This window comes from Struthio camelus, chromosome 1, assembly GCF_040807025.1.
Source record: "Struthio camelus isolate bStrCam1 chromosome 1, bStrCam1.hap1, whole genome shotgun sequence".
Taxonomy (NCBI): domain Eukaryota; kingdom Metazoa; phylum Chordata; class Aves; order Struthioniformes; family Struthionidae; genus Struthio; species Struthio camelus.
This window is the reverse complement of record NC_090942.1, coordinates 190,550,790-190,569,854: the sequence shown is the minus strand read 5'-3', so window position 1 is coordinate 190,569,854 and position 19,065 is coordinate 190,550,790.

The following is a 19,065-nucleotide window of genomic DNA, read 5'->3' as shown; positions in this document are numbered from 1 at the left end:
AAAAGTGTGACCACGGCCAATGTGAATTTCCAGAGAAACTAATGATTGGTGATTTTACCTGCAGATTCCTCAGAAGTCTCTGTGCTCTATTTCTCAGGGAAAAGTTTGGCAAGCCCAGTTATTTAGAGGGGCAGAAAAGCATTGCAAATATGGCGAATGAATCCCCACTCCATTGTGCAAAGCTCTAATAAATGCATAACGAATTCCAAAAATAGCTATGGAGAAAGACGCTTCCATCCGCTACCAGCGTATGCTAGCTTACTATTGCAGAGACTACTTCTAGCCATTGCAAAATGACAATATGTTGCAGTAATATTCCCCCAGTCACCTCTGTTGCAAACTGTTGTGTTTGGGAACGCACCAGTGGAATTAAATCACACTCTCAAACAGATTAACAGCAGAATAGCAGCAGCTCTGTGTGAAGACCTTGGCTGAACTGGTGAAAGCCGTGTATTTGTGTCACCTCTAGGCACCTAGTTTTCTATGGGGGACAGTGTGACAGCTGCTGCCTCACCCACTGCCAGAGGAGAGGGTCTCCAGCTAGGCTCTTGCTTCCTGGGTTCATCGTGTTAAGGATGACTATTTTGGCAAGAAAGAAGAATTTTGGACCTGGTCCAGTTAGTCAAAGGCCCAGATCTCTCACGGGCTTCGGTTACATTAAAGTGAACTCAGCATCCTACAGGAACATGTCCAAGCAGTCTAGCTGTCTCAAGTAAACAGATTAGCATTGACTCATTAGTCCAGCAGCTATCAACTTGACTGTCATATGAGTTCCTCTCAAAGCTTGTTTAAAATCCAAGAGCTAAAGGGCAGATGAACACTATAATGAAGGGTGTGTGTGTGGGGGGGGGTATCATATTTTACTACCAGATTTGAGAAAAATCCTGTTCATAGCCCTTCTGGGACCATGCTAGCTTCTGAAATATATTTTCTCTTGAGAGCTGAACCAAGGAGGCAAGTCAGAATGACATGACATTTATGAAATCGTCTGCATTTGCAAGGGGCAGAGGGGAGAAATCTGTATAACCACAAAAAATAGTTTAAATACCAACACAGGAATGCACAAGTAGAATTTGTTTTCACTCCTTATTTTTTATTTTTTAATATGACTGTGGTTTTTTAGCAGGAGAAGATTTTTAAGGATGAGAAGGAATTTTGGATGATCAGAATAAGCAGGTCTCCATCAAAATGGTAACATCAGTAGCTTTTTGTCCAGTTAGTTTGCTGTTCTGCGCATTTTATTCAACATAGAATTATAATAACTAAGGCTAAAAGGATTCTAATGCTCCTCTTGAGTCAACTCAGGCAAAACTCTCATTTTAGATAAGGAAATTTTACCTGAGTAAGAGCTCAGTATAGACTGTAAAATCTGGTCATGAAATCCTCAGCTTAAGCTGATAAGTAACCAAAATCCTTCAGACAGACAAATAAAATAGGATTTCCAACCTCTATAGTTATTCACATCCTACTAATGAGCTCTGGCATCTGTGGCAGAATTGTTAAAGGAGTATTGATCTCTTACAAAATTTGGGGTGTAACAGTGATTCACAGACATAGAGAAAATATCGAATTCTCCTCCCTTGTTATTTCTCAGCGGTTTGATCAATTGGAATGCTAGAAATGCAGATGGCATTTCTATTTCTCCTGTTCATCCATCAAATAGCTATTTGATGGTTCCATCTGATTAGTGTGACTCGTTTTCTTTTTTTTCTTTTCCCCTAAAGGTTATTAAATGTTGATATTTGACACAATCATGTATTATAAAGCAAAGGGCTAATGAAGGCTACCACTTAAAAATAGCTCCTGAGTAAAATGAAAACAATTTCTTTTCAGGTAGCTTTACCTGAAATACATGGTGCTATTAAATATATTTATATTTCAATGCAGATTTTTCCTATTTCTTCCAACCCTCCTGGACCCTGCCTCCGCTATTAAGAGTGTTACAGGCTGCATATACAAGCAAGGCTTTGATGAGCAATTTTCCAAGAGGAACAGCTAGAGTAACAGCCATCAGCACACTTGTACCAACTTATCCAGTGAGAGTTAGACATGTTATTATCAGCTAATTAGAAACCTACGTGAACTGAGTAGATGTTCTCCATACCCTCTGTCAGGAATGGGTATCCTTAATCAGAAAACTGTGCTAATTGACTCTCCTGATTGTCCATGACAGCAGCGTCATTGCCCAGGACCAGACGCTGAGCCCTGATGTGAGATAAACCTCAGCATATATATATATTTTAATGGGGGGTATGTGCAGACGTCATATCATCCCAACCACACATCATGGCTTTCCTAAGGCGCTATCTGCCTTGTCACAGGAGCCTTCCTCAGGCTTCAGCAGTTAACGAAGCAGGACATGTCAAGGCCCACTGATGAGGACCGCATTCATTTGGGAGGTGCAGGCACAGGGACTGAGTCTTCACATCTCTAGGCCTAGGCTCAACAAGCTATACATTCAGTCATGGCAGGGGAGCCATTTCAGATCTGTGGTTTCTACCTGATCTGTCAGGGTTTTTTCTCAGGTTTCTTCCCCAAAATCTTCTCTCCATCTCTCTGGTACAGGGATCTCCAGGCTGGAATCTGCACAGGGTCTGGCCCCGGTAAGCCTCCACCTTATCTGTTCCTAATTAACAAGTAATTTGACCCAACCATACCATCTGCAATGCAGCCGATGTCATGCCTGGCCAGTAACTGCCACCTCAGAAGGGTGCAGTCCTTCCGTAGGCGTTGGGTCATGTCTGCCACCCCTGCTCGGATATCTCAGAAGAAAAATAGGTTGTGTTGTCCTCAGAGAAAACCACTGCTGAGGAGGTTATAAAGGTACAGAAGGTATAGTCGGGTTGTAAGGTTATAAGGTTATAAAGTTATAGACCTTTATAGTCTGGAGCAGGGAACTGGGGACAGCAAGCTCGTGTCACACACCAGACCTCTCTGCCTCCTTTGGAAAACTTACCCGAATTTGGCCGAGTGGTAAACATACATAAAAAATCCATTTTTATATGTTCCATGGAGACTTCTTAGTCCAGATCAGGGACTGAACAGTAAGCAGTAAAAAGGAAGCATGAGACCACATGCTGATGAAGCAAACAAAATATTGAATAGCAGTTCATTAATCAAGTGCTGGGAACAGAGTTAGAGAGAGGTACAGCGCTAACAAATAGCAGGCGGTTCTTATAATTAAAGGCTGTTTCATGATGCATATGTACAGAGGGAGGCGGAGGAGTGAAGTAATATTACACGAGCAACCTTAGTTTATACACTCCTTAGTTTTGTAGTGCTTGGCCTGATAATTCTGGTGCTATTCTATGGGCACAAGGGTTTTTTCTGTTGTACAGAGTGGTTTGCTGCCTTTCAGGTCCCTATATTTCTCTGGCTTTATATGATGTGGAATATTTATGACTACCTTGTACTGCAATGATGTGATCACAGAGCTCTTTTCAGCTCTGTGGAAGAAATAAAAGGTTATGCACACGGTGAACAGTTGCTAAGAAAGAAAGAAATCCTATTTTAAGCTGTTCCACAGAAGCACATGCTGGCTTGATTGGTCAACGATTCCAGTCTCATTACGGAGAAAGCGCATTTTTAGCCACAAACATGTGCAGCCACATGTTGAGCAGCATATGCAAAAAATGCATCAGCTGTAAGGCTCTACTGTGGGCTGTGCTGAGCATGAGCATGCAAAAGTGCTGAGGACCCACATTTCCAGTTGTAGTAAATGGCACTAGTCCCTTGAGGAAAGTTTTCTTGGCTCCTTCAGCTATACTGAGCTTTGGATTCACTTCAGTTAGGAGGGAGTTGTGACTTGGATCTTGCAGGCTGTCCCTAGGCTGGTAAATTAAACGAAGCCAAGGATCGTTCTGGACACTGGAACGTGACTGTCTATACTGCAAAATTGTTAGCCCAGTCTTGGGAGTGGCGTAGCCTGCATGAATTATCGCTTTCCCAGACAATGCCTAGACAGGGGTATATGAGATTTTAGCAGGACGACACAGGCTGCTCTGTGCTGGACGGCTTCGGTGCCAGACAACAGACACAGGTATGCTTGGTTTACTTGGAAGGGATGCAGTCGTACTTGCCGGAGAAATGTGGCTAGGTAATGCCATGCAGATCTACTGATTTCAGTAACTTATGTGGAGGAGTAAGTTCATATATTTCTCCAGAGAGAGTGCAGAAAGAAGAGAGGTGGGGGGCTGCACAGTTTTGATTGTGCTTTCACCCTAGCTAAGCCAAAATGGAGATTTTTCTGACAATTCACCATCAGCTAGGGGCACAGAGAAGATGGGCAGGGAGCAGGATGGCTGTTGGGATACCCTTTCTTCAGAGCTGTGCCCAGGGGCATAGTCTAGTCCTTAGTAGAGAACAAATTACAGCAAAATATCTCCCTGAATACATGTTTGTAGGGTCAGAGCCCATGATCGGATACATTTTAAAAGGACACTTTTTTTTTTCCCTGAGGAAAGCCAGGGTCTGTGAAAATGAACAAGGGAAAGACTTGGAAACCATTAGCTATTTCCTGAAGGCTTTTCCCATTCCTTCTCATGCAAGTCAATATGTGCTTTGCGTGAGTGAGGATGGGTGTTTTTCTCAGGAGTGTTTAAGATACCTTTTTTCCTTTTTGTGGGAAGGTTTCAGACTCCTCAAACTTTCTCCATTTCTTGGCCTAGAAGAACTGAACAGCCGTGGTCACTTGCACGGGCTGCAAAGACCATCTTCTTGGGCCCATTTTCAGAGGAGACTTGAGGCATGCATCCCATGACAATGAAAAATCAGGAAGAAATCCTGTCAGTGCCTGACTGTGCTCCTGTTGAAAGGATTATTTCTGAAATGATCACCACTGATCCTGTGTTGCTAACGTATGTGAGGAACCATGGGTGCAGGTCCTCAAAGCCTGTGTGTGTGCATGTGTTATCACATCCAACTGCCTGATCAGATCAGGCGGGTACCTTGAGCAGTCCTATGGGCACTGGCTGACCCATGCTCAAATCTCCATTCGGTCTAATTTAAGGTAGGAGTTACAAACCTCAGTCCCGTTGATCTAGGCCACTGTATATCCAAAGTGATCAGCCGTTTGTCATTGGCAAGATTCTAACCTAAGTCTGTGATGAGAGCTGTCTGGCCTGCAAACGGGGGGTTTCCTTCTGCAGCGGGCAGGGAAAAGAACAGGTGATTGCTGGAAATTTGCCCTACAGAAGGTTGGGATGTGGCCAAAGTGTATATCTGGATCCATATTCCCTCAGTTTAAACCACGTCCTGGTTTCCCATCCCGCCAATGTTTCCCTAAGTACTTGATCAGTCGTTCAATCTTCCTCTTCAGTCCGAAGAATTAAATAATCATGGACATAAAGTCAAACAGCTCCAACAAGTGATATTTGGAGTGATTTCTCCCCCACCACCATGGCACACAACTGTTTAATGGCTACTGGAGACCTCAAAGTTATGTCAAGCCTCTGCTATGAGCTAGACAGCACAAGAATTTGAGCCTGGGCCTCCCCCACATCCATGTTGTAGGGTCCTGAGCAACAGAAGACCCTTCCTTGGCCCTCCCTTGACGTCCCACAAACTGCAGCTCAGATGGTTTCAACAGCTGTATCTACCTTTGTAACTAAAAGAGAGCTAGGACCTGAACCTGGGCTCCCAGGCCATGATGAGGTTTATACCCACATTCCTTGGGACTATTTCCCGGAACAGTAGTTTTGGCTTGGAGAGAGCTAGCTGAAGGGTCCAAAGCAAAGTCAGAAATTAAGCAGTATTATTGGGTCCCAGGACCTGTGCTTCCTTCACAATGTGCTCCCTGGCCCTCTGTAGACATACATGGGGTGCCTAAATATCTGCAGGTCTTGTATGAGGAGTCTGGCTAGAAAACTGAGGACTGAGACTTCACTGGGTGGCAGTGAGGTAAGGAGGAGCTGGGCACTGCAACGCTTGAATGGTTTTAAAGGCCTGTTCCCTAGAGCATGGGCTTAGTACCGTTGTAGATAATATTCAATCCATAAATATATCTGTGTTTTAGGGTCCTTTTTTCCTTTAAAAGAGACCAGACTAGATTATATAAAAGGTGTGTAATGACATTCAGTACAAGCTGGAATGCATTGCTTACACCATGATATGGTCACCATAAATAAGGGAATTTGGCTCTTTGTTTTTGTTTTGAGTGTACCATAAGTTTGGTTCCAGGAGCTGCTCCCTTTTGATACACTTCAATAATGGGGATGGGATAGGGAGAACAGCATCAAACTTAGCGTTTCATGTTTCTCACCACTTCTTTAATAGAAAATATGTCTCCTAAAGTAAGCCGCGACCACATCAAAATCATATCGTCCTACGTCCACTTCTGCTTAATGAGGCGTCTTCATGTAGATCAGTTAGCACAAACGCTTATTCATTCATCCTTTCACTAACCAGTCAACCACAAAAATATAACTGACATTTAAATGGTGCAGGAGGAGACAGACAGGTTAGCCAGGCTTGAGATAGGACCAGTTATCCCACAGTGTAATAAGAAGGCTTTCAAACAAACACTATATAAGTTAATTGAGGCTGAATGAGAAGATTCGTTTTTTGCTAAGGTTAATAACAGCTGACAGCTTGACCTATTCTTCGGTTTGTCAGTCCCAGGCTGTCTCTTCTCCTTTTCTCTCTTTAAAACCCCAGTGCTGGGTTTAACCTCTGCACAGGATTGGGAAGATCCACCATTTGCAGGTCCCCAAAGCCCCAGTTCCAACAGCCAGGTGTCTCTAGGCCCCAGGAGCATGGCAGGGACCTCTTCTGTGGTGTTTGGTCCCTTGGGTCAATTGGCCCGCTGTAGGAAGTGTGCAGCTAGGCTGACCGAGGAGCTAATGGGGCGTGAGTATGTTTTGAGGTTTGTCATGTGGATATGAAAGCTTGTGAGTGTGCTAGCTGCTTGCTTCCACATCCCAGAGTTAGTCTGTGTCTACAGGGATCCATTAGGAGAATTTTCATAGCATGTTTGTTCTTGGGGAAAAGACATTGAAATAACGTGACCCCAAAGTAAGTAACAAACCTAAAAATTGCAGAGCAAATTATCACAGGGAAAAGGTGCTATCTGCTCAGTGCCTGCCTGGTAACAATGCTTTCCTGCTGTTCCATTTATTTTAACCTAATGTTTCTATGCAGGTAACATAAGACCATAGGCAAAAGCACCTCACAAATACCTGTTGACTCCAGATGTGTCAGATCTTTGTGGATTTCGCAGTTGTTATCACTGAGTGTTATCACCTTGCAGCCTAATGAGACACAAGCCAGAGCAGCTTGAAATGTCAGGTGACATATGTGTTTACGATACATTTTCAAGGGCTGTATCCCAGGCTTGCATGCATCCTGTTGATGTGGATATGAGGTGAAGGCGCACATCAACCCTACCAGGTGGAACCTGGAAAGCAATGCTTATTATCACTGTCTCTGTAGGGAACACCAGACTATCAGACTGGGGAGGAGGAGGTGGGTGCAGGCTGAAGGCAATGTCTCCTGTGGACGCTCTAATGCTGTGGTTAGTCCTCTTCCTGTAGGGCAGCAAATGCACCAAGATAACCATACAAAGGGCTATCAGACCTCCACAGCTGAGTCAGAAATAAGGTTAATCCTGGAATGGACCTGAACACAGGCATGGGGACTAGTCCTGTAAGAAAGCTGTCGATGCTGGGAATCTTGTCTGCTAGGTTCTTCATTTCTCAAAACACATCGAGAAAACCAACTACCGTTAATAGTTCAGTGATGGTGTTACTGAATCCACACAGGAAAGATGCTGAAGGGCTGGGTACTATAAGGGGGGTTCATTACACCACTCAACATGTCAAGATCTGAGATTCCCTTTACTGATGATGGAGAGCAAGCTTCATTTGGTTGATCTTACAAATGTATATTAGGATGTGATGGCTTTCCCACTGGCGATACTTCTTTCTGTTTATCAGTTACAAAAATAACCTGTAAGCAACTTGCCCTGGCTTGGACATCTTATAGATGTCTAAGTGAGGCCAGGTGGTTCTTACCATCCATGTGGCAGGGACTCTTCCAAAGTGAGTTGCAAATCAGAGCACTGGATGCTGATCCTCATTGTGTGCTGATTAACTTTCCCATGGACCTGGTCTTAGCTTTCCAAATTGTAGAAGAATTGCAACTGGCAGCAAGTGCAGTCTGCATTGGAAGCACCAGCTCAGCCCTGCTCTGAAAGCATAGCACAAACAGCGTACCACAATGTTTCTTTGATACTTTGCGCCAGGTTATGCTGAGCAAAAGCTGATGACATTAAGGAATTTGGGCAATTTCTTTGGAGCTTTTTCTTCCTGAAAACTGTTGAACAGACAGTTTCAGCCCTCTGCTATACTTACTTGCTTCATCCTCTTGTATACTGAATTGAGTTGGCTTCCTTCTCTTTGCACACGTTCTCTCCCCAACCTGTGCAAGTGTCTGTGCCAGAATACAAGAGTAATAGAGCAGGTCTTCATGTTTTTGTTCTCCTTCCTCTTTTTCTAACGCTTTCATCAGCATTTCTGCTTCACACAAGCTCATTCTGATCAAGGACCCCCCCAGCTGCTACAGCCACGTCCCCGCCCCAGCCAGGATGCATGGGTGCTGCAGCAACATCATGGTATTCATAATACTAGATATCCATCTTTTCCTTTTTGTGGGACAGAAAAGCACTGAGTAACTTCTTTGTGAGCTCCCAGCTTCTTGTAGGAGCACACTGCTAATAGGCTGACTCCCAAAGCCAAAGATCGTTCCCAGTTCCCATTGATTTCTATTAGATCTGTGGGCACTCAGCACTTCAGATTATCAAGCCCTCATTTTCTCACATTCTCCTGCCAAAGCAAGTATTTGCATGAACCCCCTGTGCCCACATTGGAGAAGCTGGCTTCCAAAAATCATCCTCTAACAAGTCTCAACTCTGTGCTGAGGGCTCCTGCAACTTGATCAGGCTTTGCATTCATTTATGGGCTAAGAGAATAGTTGTATTTCAGTCAGACCCTCAATGACCTCAAAGAAAAACAAAGCTGAACATCTCTTCCCAAAGTTACCGATGGGTCCTATTGTACGGTGGTTTTGTCAGCAAGTCATTTAAGATCTTAATCCCTTTCAGCTATTGGGGGGAGTCCAAGGCAGGGGTGAGATGGGAAATTGGAGTAATTTTCACTTGGGTTTTCATCTTTTCTTTTCTCTAGTGCTGTAACCTGATAAAGAGGCAATGGTGTTTCACAATGTACTGTTCCATTCACCGCTGCCTGCTTAAAATGAGGAAGGTGGAGGAGTAGGAAGAAAAGATTCCTTTAAATCCTTAGAGGAGCACTGGTGCCTTAAGAGCTGTTTAAAAAGGAGTAAAGCCACTTTAGCTTGTTGATCTATTTCTGCACTGTAATTTATGCTGCCATTCATGCAGTGTCAGAAAGCTATTGTAAACCTTTCTATAAACCCACACTGCAGACTTGAGGGGCTCTAGTCCATGGCTCTGCCAATGCTAGTATACTGGTGATAGGATAATAGTAGGTTTCACTCTTAAAGGTTTTTTTTTGGGGGGGGGGGTTAATGTAGAAGAGCAAGAATTTTAATGAATCCCAACAGACCACCCACTTCGCTTTTAGCAATAGGCAAGCTACAGTGTATGCTTTCTGGTAGAGGTGAGTTTTGAGAAGAGAACTGAAACATAAGCCAGAGATTTCACAAATGATTTGTGGTAGGCACTCCATGAAATACCACATCAGTGAGATAGCTCAGAAGATGGCACAGGCTGGGAAACTGCTTCTCAGTAGCAGCTGGGAAAAAGATACTGATTCTTTGGGCATTGTTACTCTCATGAGAAGGGTAGACAGAAGAACAATCATTCAGAAGGAGGATAATGTGTGCTGTGAGCAACAGGGGAATAGACAGGACAATGACTTAAAGGGTAGATGCTGAGAGCAGGACTCGTCTCAGCTAACATTAAATGTTTAGTCATTTAGGCTGTCTTTGTGGCCAACAGAAAGAGCGACTTTCAAGGCATGGTTCCTTTGGCCATGTTTTAGGCACTAACCTACCTAGGATGAGCAGAATTACTCTTTGCACATGCCTGTTTTGCCCCACTGATTCTAAGGAGAGCTTCAGGTAGCACAGACATAGATGTCAGTATTTTAGATGTGTGAGGAAGTGAGACAAATCCTCCTTTGAACATGGGACTGCGGGACAGGAAAAGCATTGCCATGTGACGTCCTTCGAATCTGAGACAGCATCCAGTCACTGACTGCCCCCTGCAAATGGACCCCTCTGGAAGAAAGACCTCTGCTTGTGGGAGAGTCAAGGAAGCAAAATGACAGAGGATGGCCCCTCTGTTGGAGAGAAAGCATAAGAAGCAGAGGTAAGTACTAAAGGAGAAACTATGAAGAGTTCGGTAGGTATGGTCTAGAAGTTGTTGTTTCACAGAAGGAGGAATTCAGATCGTGGATACTGAGATGGGGGGCAAGCTCAAAATGATGGATTAGGAACATAGCAGCGAATTTAATGGTGTTTCTGGATAGGATGACATGGGAACAAGTCAAGACAGCGGATGGTATATGGGTCTGGAATAGGTACCTAAACATCATGGAGTTAGTATGGCAAGATTTGGCTACAGCCAGGATATGCAGCACCAGTGAGCATGTGGAAGGAAAGATGTTTTTTGGGTTAGGATCTGAGATGCAGTAGGAGGATAGTGTTGATGGAAACCAAGAAAGGAAGAGAGGAAAAAGAGGACAGGGAGCATAGGTTCAGCCAAGTTATATTTCAGTTCTCATTATGAGATGCAGTAAGTAATATGGGAGATGTAGGCTGAGAATAACACAAGAAAATAAAAATGGAAAAATGTGTGAAAAACCTCATTACAAAATAGCCTTCTTCATGAACAATCAACATTATTAAAACTATCAACTTCTTGTTAAATTTTAGTGACATTTTCTCATTAACATTTTTTCTGAGATTGCATTTCAAAATCATTATCCATATTTTTAACTTGCTTAAGTACATTTTGCACTGAAAATCAGGTTTTATATAGGCAAAAAAAGAAACCTTTTGAGATGATTGCAGCACAAATTTCTGTGAACAGTCCTCTAAACTGTATTCCCAGAAATGTCATGAATCCATTTAGAACTCTGAGCAAGGGAAGTGGTTTTGAAATTCCTAACACTGTTCTTTGAGCCAGAAAGCCATTTTGGGTGTATTTCACATGAAGAATGGCTTCAGGGCTTGATACATCTTCATTCTGGATCCTGTATTATGCCAAGGAAATTCTCAATGTTTAACAAATAATAATAAAAATAAGCTGTGTGAGCATACGTGAATCTTCACTTCATAATTCTGTGGGCTCAAAAATTATCTCGTAGGCCCATAGGAAGTAGGGCGTATGGTGGAATGATTGTTGCACTAAGCTCAGGCTGGAGAGTAAGTCTTCTAGACAGTAAAAGCACAAATGCTGGACAGTCCCCTCCAGCCATGCACATGAAGTATGCCTTGTGAGCTGACATATGAGAACACAGATCAAAATGGATTACGAGGACATCCTTGATCTGTTGTTTTCTCCTGCTACTGCAAGAAACTGTAATCTGTCATTCCCTAGTTTGAAATTCAAAGCTATTTGTGTTAGAACAGTCCTCAGCTAGGATGCTGGGACATGGATACGCGTTTGCATTAGTCAGTCATTCAAATTCTGAACATGTGCAATTCCACCAGTTTCTCAGGAGTTTTGTCTGCAAACATGAAAATAGGGGCACACCCCAGGTCTGTTGAAAGGCTTAAGCTGAGATGAAAGATTCCTACAATAATATCAATATTAATAGTATGAGTGCAGGTCTGGACAATTAGTAGCCCTTGACTGATGTATAGTATTAGATTCACACCTACCTCAAGGAAAATGGTCTTCTGCTCTCATATCGGTTCATATTTTCCTTTATTTTTGCTGCAGGATGTTAATCTGCTATTCCTGAGTGTTAAATACAAGTCAACAGAGTGATTTTTTTTGAATATGCTTCTCTTCTTTGGGTAGATGATATGCTTCAGAGACCAAATGGGATCACATCTTTCCACTGGCACTTCACACTCATGTCAACAGCAGTGGCATTGGCTCCAGTTACCTAGCATTTCCTGGCGGAATTTAATAAGGAAAATTTCACTTTTAAAAATCTTTTCTACATTTTTTTTTTTTTGCTGTAGGTAATGTATCTTCTTCTGTAACAACACCATGATAAAGTATTCATCGTGCAGGGAACACCATCTGAAAATGGAAGACTAAGCAAAGAAAATTTTGTGTTGGGATGCTGAGATTTCAAGGCTGAGATGCCTCTGTTTTTTTTAAAGATCAGTTTATCCTTTAGTAGTCTGGTATTGTAGTTTAAAGCATGAGACTAAAATCCTGGAAAACAGGGTAGATCTTCCATTGCATGTCTCTGTTTGCTTACATGACAGAGTGGTTCAGGCCACTGTATTTCAAACCTGCACTCTATGTTCATTGAAAAATACATCCAACCTCTGCTATTTAAAATATTCTGGTATTCGAAACAGTAACCTACTCTGAAGGAAACTGCACAAAATCACAGGACAGATTTTTTACTGGTGGATGCTAGTGGGAAGCAGAGACAGAGGAAGTAGGTGGGAAGTACTGACTTGAGAGGAAACTGCCTTAGTGATACCTGTAACGTGCTTTACTGATACTGGAAGGGGGATTTTCTTAATAGATAACCTGTGAGCTATGTGGGTGAGGATAATCCTTTTGACCCCTGCCCTCTCCTAAGCCTTCAAGCCATCATGGCATTTTGTCTCGCTCTAGCTAATTTCTGCAAGATCATTTACTGGGATTTGTTCCGACTGCAACGAAATCTTGACGCGGCTCAGCCTAAGAGGAAGGTGACAAGCAGCAAGGGGATGTCAGAGCAGGGCATGGGAGCGAGGACATAGTGATCATATTTGGAGAGGGTGAGAGCTGAGGGTGTGTTTGTGTGATCGACCTTATTTATATTAACACAACAAGGAGGGACCAAATGTGCTGCAGTGAAGGAAGTGAGTCGACACGCATATGGGAGCAGGTCCAGCACTACTCGGTTGGCACAAATCCAGACGCTGCTTTGCAAGGTGACAGCTTGGGGTTTTAAGGGCAGCTGCTATCCACAGCACTGAGTTTTTGAAGTTGTCTGGATCGCATGCTGCCCCGCAAGGAGCATGCCACTTATCAAATGCTCCTGGGAAGGGCGTTCTGCACTGCCATGGAGCATCCCCCTCCGGCAGACGCAAACAATAGGGGAACGTCCCATGGCCGCATGCAACGCTAGCTGGACCCCTGTGAGCTATTCATTGAAAATCGTGATTTGTTAATTCAAGATTTGGCCACTGAATTGCTCATGAACCAGTTCTGACTTTTTTTTTTTACTTTATTTGTTATTCTCTGACTATTTTGGGTGGATAATTATCCAGTGTGTACTGTGTATTGCAGAACCTAGGAATATTTGCTTTGGCTTTTCTTCTTGGTTAGTCAGGGCGTGCGGTCGCTGGCCTAGATCTCATGGCATTGTTTCTGACTACGTAAATGAAGTTTTTAAACAAGAGAATAATGAATACAAACCAGAGAATAAGACACATCTTGTGCCAATTTCACACAATCAGTTTTTCTTGCTAAAATCCACGAGGGGCTCAGTGGCTGTGTTAATGGTTGTCCACATATTCAGTGATATAGGATAGCAGATATGCAATGATTAGAGTTTGGCGGGCGCTTTCAATCCTCCTTCCCCCCCCCCCCACCCCATGCTTCCTTTCCTTCTCCTTTCTGTTTAACTATGGAGGTGCTTCTAAGGATGAGGAAGAAAACTTTCATTTGAAACTGCAGGAAACCAATGGCTGAGTGTAACCAGCCTCAAATACAGACATGAATCAGTGCGTAATTTTATGTGTTACCGTTTTCGTAGTTCAGCATACCACGCAGATGTCTGGCATTTTAAAAGGCATAGAGGATCCCCTCACGTGCATGCAGGTAACACACACATGCGCACACATACATGCGTGCTTATTTTCTGCTACAGACATTCCAGCCGTGGTGCCAGTATGAGCCCAGCTGTGGAGAAGAAAGCTCAGCACTAATTGCTTGAATATGTCCTCAGCTTCCTAGATGTGCTTTTACACCCAGTTTGAGACCTGTGTTACCAGAGCAAAATGGCACCGGAGCTGCCTGGTTTAAAAAATTGTCTACATTACGTAGCAGTCAGAGAAACGACTGCTCTTCTCACAAAAGCAAAAGGTTTTGCTTTTTCCAACTCTTTGAACAGGATCTTGCGGCTATGTCAACACAGACATGACTTAAAGAGATTGAAACTTCTGAATTAAGTACACAAATGCATGCCCAAACCCCAGATGTGACTCTGATACTCAAACAGCAGCTGTACTAAAGAGTTAGCAATCCATCACTTCTTACACCACAAAGGAAATTAGTGGCAAATCTTCCTGATGGCCTTTTAAAGGTAAAAGAGATCAAATATATGCAAAATATTTTGAACGCTTCTAGGAAAATAACCCCTCTAAAACACTGAAAGGCAGAAATTCCATTGACACAGGATGATATTGCTTGCAAGCACTTTCATTCACTGCCTGTCCACACCTGAACTTGGGGATGTGATGGGGGTTTACTGTGAGAGGACTTGGGTGGAGATCAGGAAGTGGAGAGGGATGCTACATACAGATCACTACACTCTCTGTTTGTAAGAAACAGAGCAGGGGAACATTTCTGCTTGGCTGAAGTTTTGTGAGACCTCCGGGATAGCTTAGCCAGCTCTCAAACTCCCCAAAGTGCTGAGACCTCAAATCCCCACAACACTACCATGAGTGTTGGCTCAAGAGTCAGGCGGTAACAAGTCCTCTGAAGTCCTGAGACATTTCTATGAAGTTTGAAGATAGGGTACAGCTATGCCTGCCATTCAACATCTGGCTGAGCTGTCACAGAATATCTTGTAATCTTAGAAAGTATTATCAATGAACAGCAGTGATGTTTCTGCTAGCTGCCTTACTATCCTTGGCACACGATATTGCCTTTCAATCACTGTGCTTCATTCCTGAGGTTAGGAAAGGTCAATGTTGCTGTGAGTTCCTGCATGTTGCAGCCTGCCAGTTACTCAGAAATTCCTGCTCTGAACTATTTCATGGTAGGTTAAAAATACAGCCCCTTCCTCAAAGTAACCTGTAATCTTGATGAAAATGCTTCCAGGGATGGGAAGCCCTGGCTGCATTCTTTGGTCAATTACTGCAGTGGCTCTTGCATTCCCTAATCCCTGCTAATATCACTACTTGTCAAAGAAGATTTGTGCTTTTCCTGGAAGACGGCCGTCTATTCTGTACCAGTGGGGGAGAAAGAGACGACTCATCAGCTTGTGCTGGGAACAGTGAATGGTAGAAAAGAAAGGCACCCTGTTTTCTGGGGAGAATGTATGGGAGGTGGGTGAGCATCTGGCTCTAACTGTTAACACCACGTCTGCCCTTTCTGGATGCAATGTAACCCTCAGTTTTAACCATGCACAATCCCTGGCCATGTTGTGGCAATGTTTGCCAGAGATACTAACTTTTGTGTCCTGGACAAATTGCAAGATAGATTATGTTCTGCTGACCTATATTCCCCTAAAGTCATTTTCAATTAGTACAGCAATTACTCCTCCGGTTTGCATGGCTAAACTTCTCCCATGCTGCAGTGCTGAGCTGAGACTCCAGAGGCTGTGTTCACTAGGAGGACTTTGCCGGCTCCTGCAAGCATAGGCAGACAAGGGAGGAACGACCACCTAAAGCAAGCCTCTCCTCATAGTCTCATATTTCCTTGAAAGACCTTCCCCATTGCTTCTGGGAAGTAGAAGACCTTCTCCAGGGAGAAGTTTGGGCCCCAGCCTTCTCTGTGCTTGATAGATTCCCTGGGGGCAGGAAACCAAATCCCAGCTACTAGGGATTCACATGGCTGCTCTACATGAACCGCCAGAACCAGAGCAATTAAATGTAGCTACTGGCTGGAAGATGTGAAGGGCTAATGGAAGCAGAGGGAAGAAGATCTACAAAGAGAAGCAAGGGAGGGTTTTGTGAGCAGGGGAAGTGGTGTTTGTGAAAGGAGGGCCATCCCCTCCTCAAGCAACTGACAGGCATGTTGGAAGGAGTAGTGGAGGTGCCTTCATTCAAGAGCAGGCTCTAGAAAGGGGAGGAAGGGGTCTTGATAAGGGGGAAGCAGGACTCACCCCTGCGTCTTGCTGCTGGAAGGAGACAGCACATCTGGAGCAGCAGTAAGACCTGTTTACAAGGATGGATATGGACCCACACCCATGCCCCATCTCGCCAGCCTTCGGCGATTCCTGTTCTGATTCCTGTCGTTGCTCCCTGGCGTATTCCCTACTGAGGAGTTTGTAGTTGGTGAACTCTGCTGCTGTTTGTGAATTCTCTGAGTTACCTTCAGGCATATACAGGTTGAGGAGAAGGTCAGGAGCTTGGATGGGTTTCAAAAATCACTGTTTTAAAAAGAATGGGATGGAAATCTGAAAACCCCTCATTTCCACTGAACCAGCCCCAGAGGGTCAGGGAGAGGATGTGCTCTAACAGCACCAGCATCTCCTGGCATGTCTGGCAACTTGGGTGTTTTACACACACCTCTGATTACCCAGCAGAGACCCAGGCATTCAGCGTCCCACAAGCCAGGCAGTGAACACGGTCATACATCACCCACTAGGCATGGATGGAAGCTCCATCCCTCTCTCCCCGCCCCTGCACCCCTCTCTCTTTCACATTTTTCATGTCTCATTCTCTGCCTGCCTCCTACTGCTACCTGATGCTTTTTTCTTTAGGCAACATAGATCACAGCTATTTAGTGATTTATCCAGGTGCATGTAAATACAGCCACATATTCTCTGGGATCCTATGTTCTGTATAAACGCCAATAGCAAATGATACCCTCCGACTTCTAATCCTTTATGGTATCAACTGGGACTTAAAGTCAGACCTGACCCACTTGTATCTAACTCAGATTTCAGAAGCAGGTTAGACATGGCTTGTGGATAAAATCCCCTGTGGAGGCATTTATCCCACCAAGAACTGTGTATGAGCTAAGATCAGTATCTCTGTACAAAAACCCCAGTCTGCTAATGCACGGCTGTAACTGTCTGTCTTCTTTCTGGAAGACCTGTCAAGGGCCAACTTGACGGGAACTACATGAGTAAGCAGACGGGATTTGACACTGACTAATGCGGCTTATCCGTAACCATTAAGGATTTAATGATTCAGTCCCCTGGAAAAAAAAAAAAAACCCAACCCACAAGGCAAGCTGACAAGCCCAGGGCACTGCTTTCAGCCAAATAGCCCCACAGCCAAGGATTCCCAGGTATGTTCCTACACCAGCGTGTTGCGCTTGATAAACAAACTTCGGTTGATGAGTCAGAGCAGATCGTGAGAAGATGGCTCACACGCCCACTTGATAAGGTACTACCTATTGGTACCTGGAAAGGTCACCTTTGCAGCGTGCTGCAAGCACAGCACATCATTCCTGGGCCTTCAGGCTTTCCACGCAGCTGGTGGAAGAGGCTTTCTGACTTTTGAAGTAAGCTGGCCGAAGGCACTGATAATAGCACAAACGAAACATGGTTTGGACAGGCTTTTCTTCAAGACTGGAGTCTTCGCTCCTGCTGGTCAGAGCACCGGCACAGGAATTTGTGCTCTCAGAGAACAAAGGGGTGTTCAGCTTCAGACTCTGGAGACCTGCCTTTGGATGGCAACACATCAGCCAGGTATTTGAGTTCTCATTGTAGTTACTGGATATCTGGAGCTTCATTTGGTTGCATGAGCATGAGCATGAGCATTTAGTGTCATCTGAAATGCTGCTGGGTTTCCAAGAGGGCTGGTAGATATGACCAAGCCCAGAGGTACCTGCACCTAAAACTGAGTTGAGCCCATTTGAGTTCTGTCCTGCAGAAGTGGAGCTTTGCCAGATTCATTATAAGGGTGTCTATGCCGCTGAGAGCTCTACTTTCACAGGTCTGGGAAATAGGAGTCAAAAGCCACCAGACAACTTGGCACCCTCAGAGACCTGAGTTCTTTGACTCAGATACTAATTCTTCACCTCCCTGTCACCTCAGGGCATCCTGAACCCAGCCAGGTGTGGCTGCAGCCATGGATGCGGAGAGGTGTGCGGAGTTCATTAGCTCCAGCAGGCTTTACTCACCTGGGCATGGTGCCAGCAAGCTAATGAGGTTATATGACTTTTGGAGTGGGTGTGGCTTGTGTGTGGCCACCTTGCAGCAGCAGCAGAAGGAGTAGGTGGCCTTTGGCATGTTTACGTGCTAACAGGTTCCCTGTATAGAGCCAGGGAGGAGCCTTGGCCCTGAGGACCTAGCGGGCAGGAGAAGCTGCTGAATGAGCTTGTGTGTAAAGGCAGACAGGAGGTGCTAAGCTTAGGCATTGTTAACCCATAAAGGAGTAGACGCCTATTGATGTTCAAGCAGATGCCTCTCTGTTGCTAAGCCTGAGTCCAGACCACTATTCGCAGCCTGCTCAACTGATTTGCCAACTCATATGACCACTGACAAACCTATAAAACATGCAGCAAGTTGTTAGGAGCTCCTGTCTGGAGACCCATCAACTCTGCCTGGGTGGAGGCAGGAACTCAGTACCACATCGCAGGGGACGGCTGAGCCCCCGAGTTGTCAGGTTGCCTGTGACCTGAGGCCTTTCCATCTCTCCTACCAGAACTGCTCCATTTACTACAGGCACTGGGGAGAGATGGTGACTCTGCAGCCCTGTGCCAAGCACTAGCATGAGGGAGACAGAGGATCAAGTCCCTGCTCCAAACTGGCAGACAAACATTGCGACTAGCCTATCTCACATAAGAGGTCTGACTAGTCATGCTTCCACCTCACAACCTTGTTGTAAGGCTGTGCTGGCAGGAGAGCCTTGGGAAAGCCAGGCAGGGTGTCAGCTTCAACCAGGGCTCCTAATAGCTCTGTAGCCGTCATTTAGGTGGCCACAGGGTAGGTAGCAGTAGAGCAGGAGTTCAAAGCATGCCAGGGTGACCCAGCTGGTTCACTAGAGGGCAAAGTGCCCTGGAGGGCC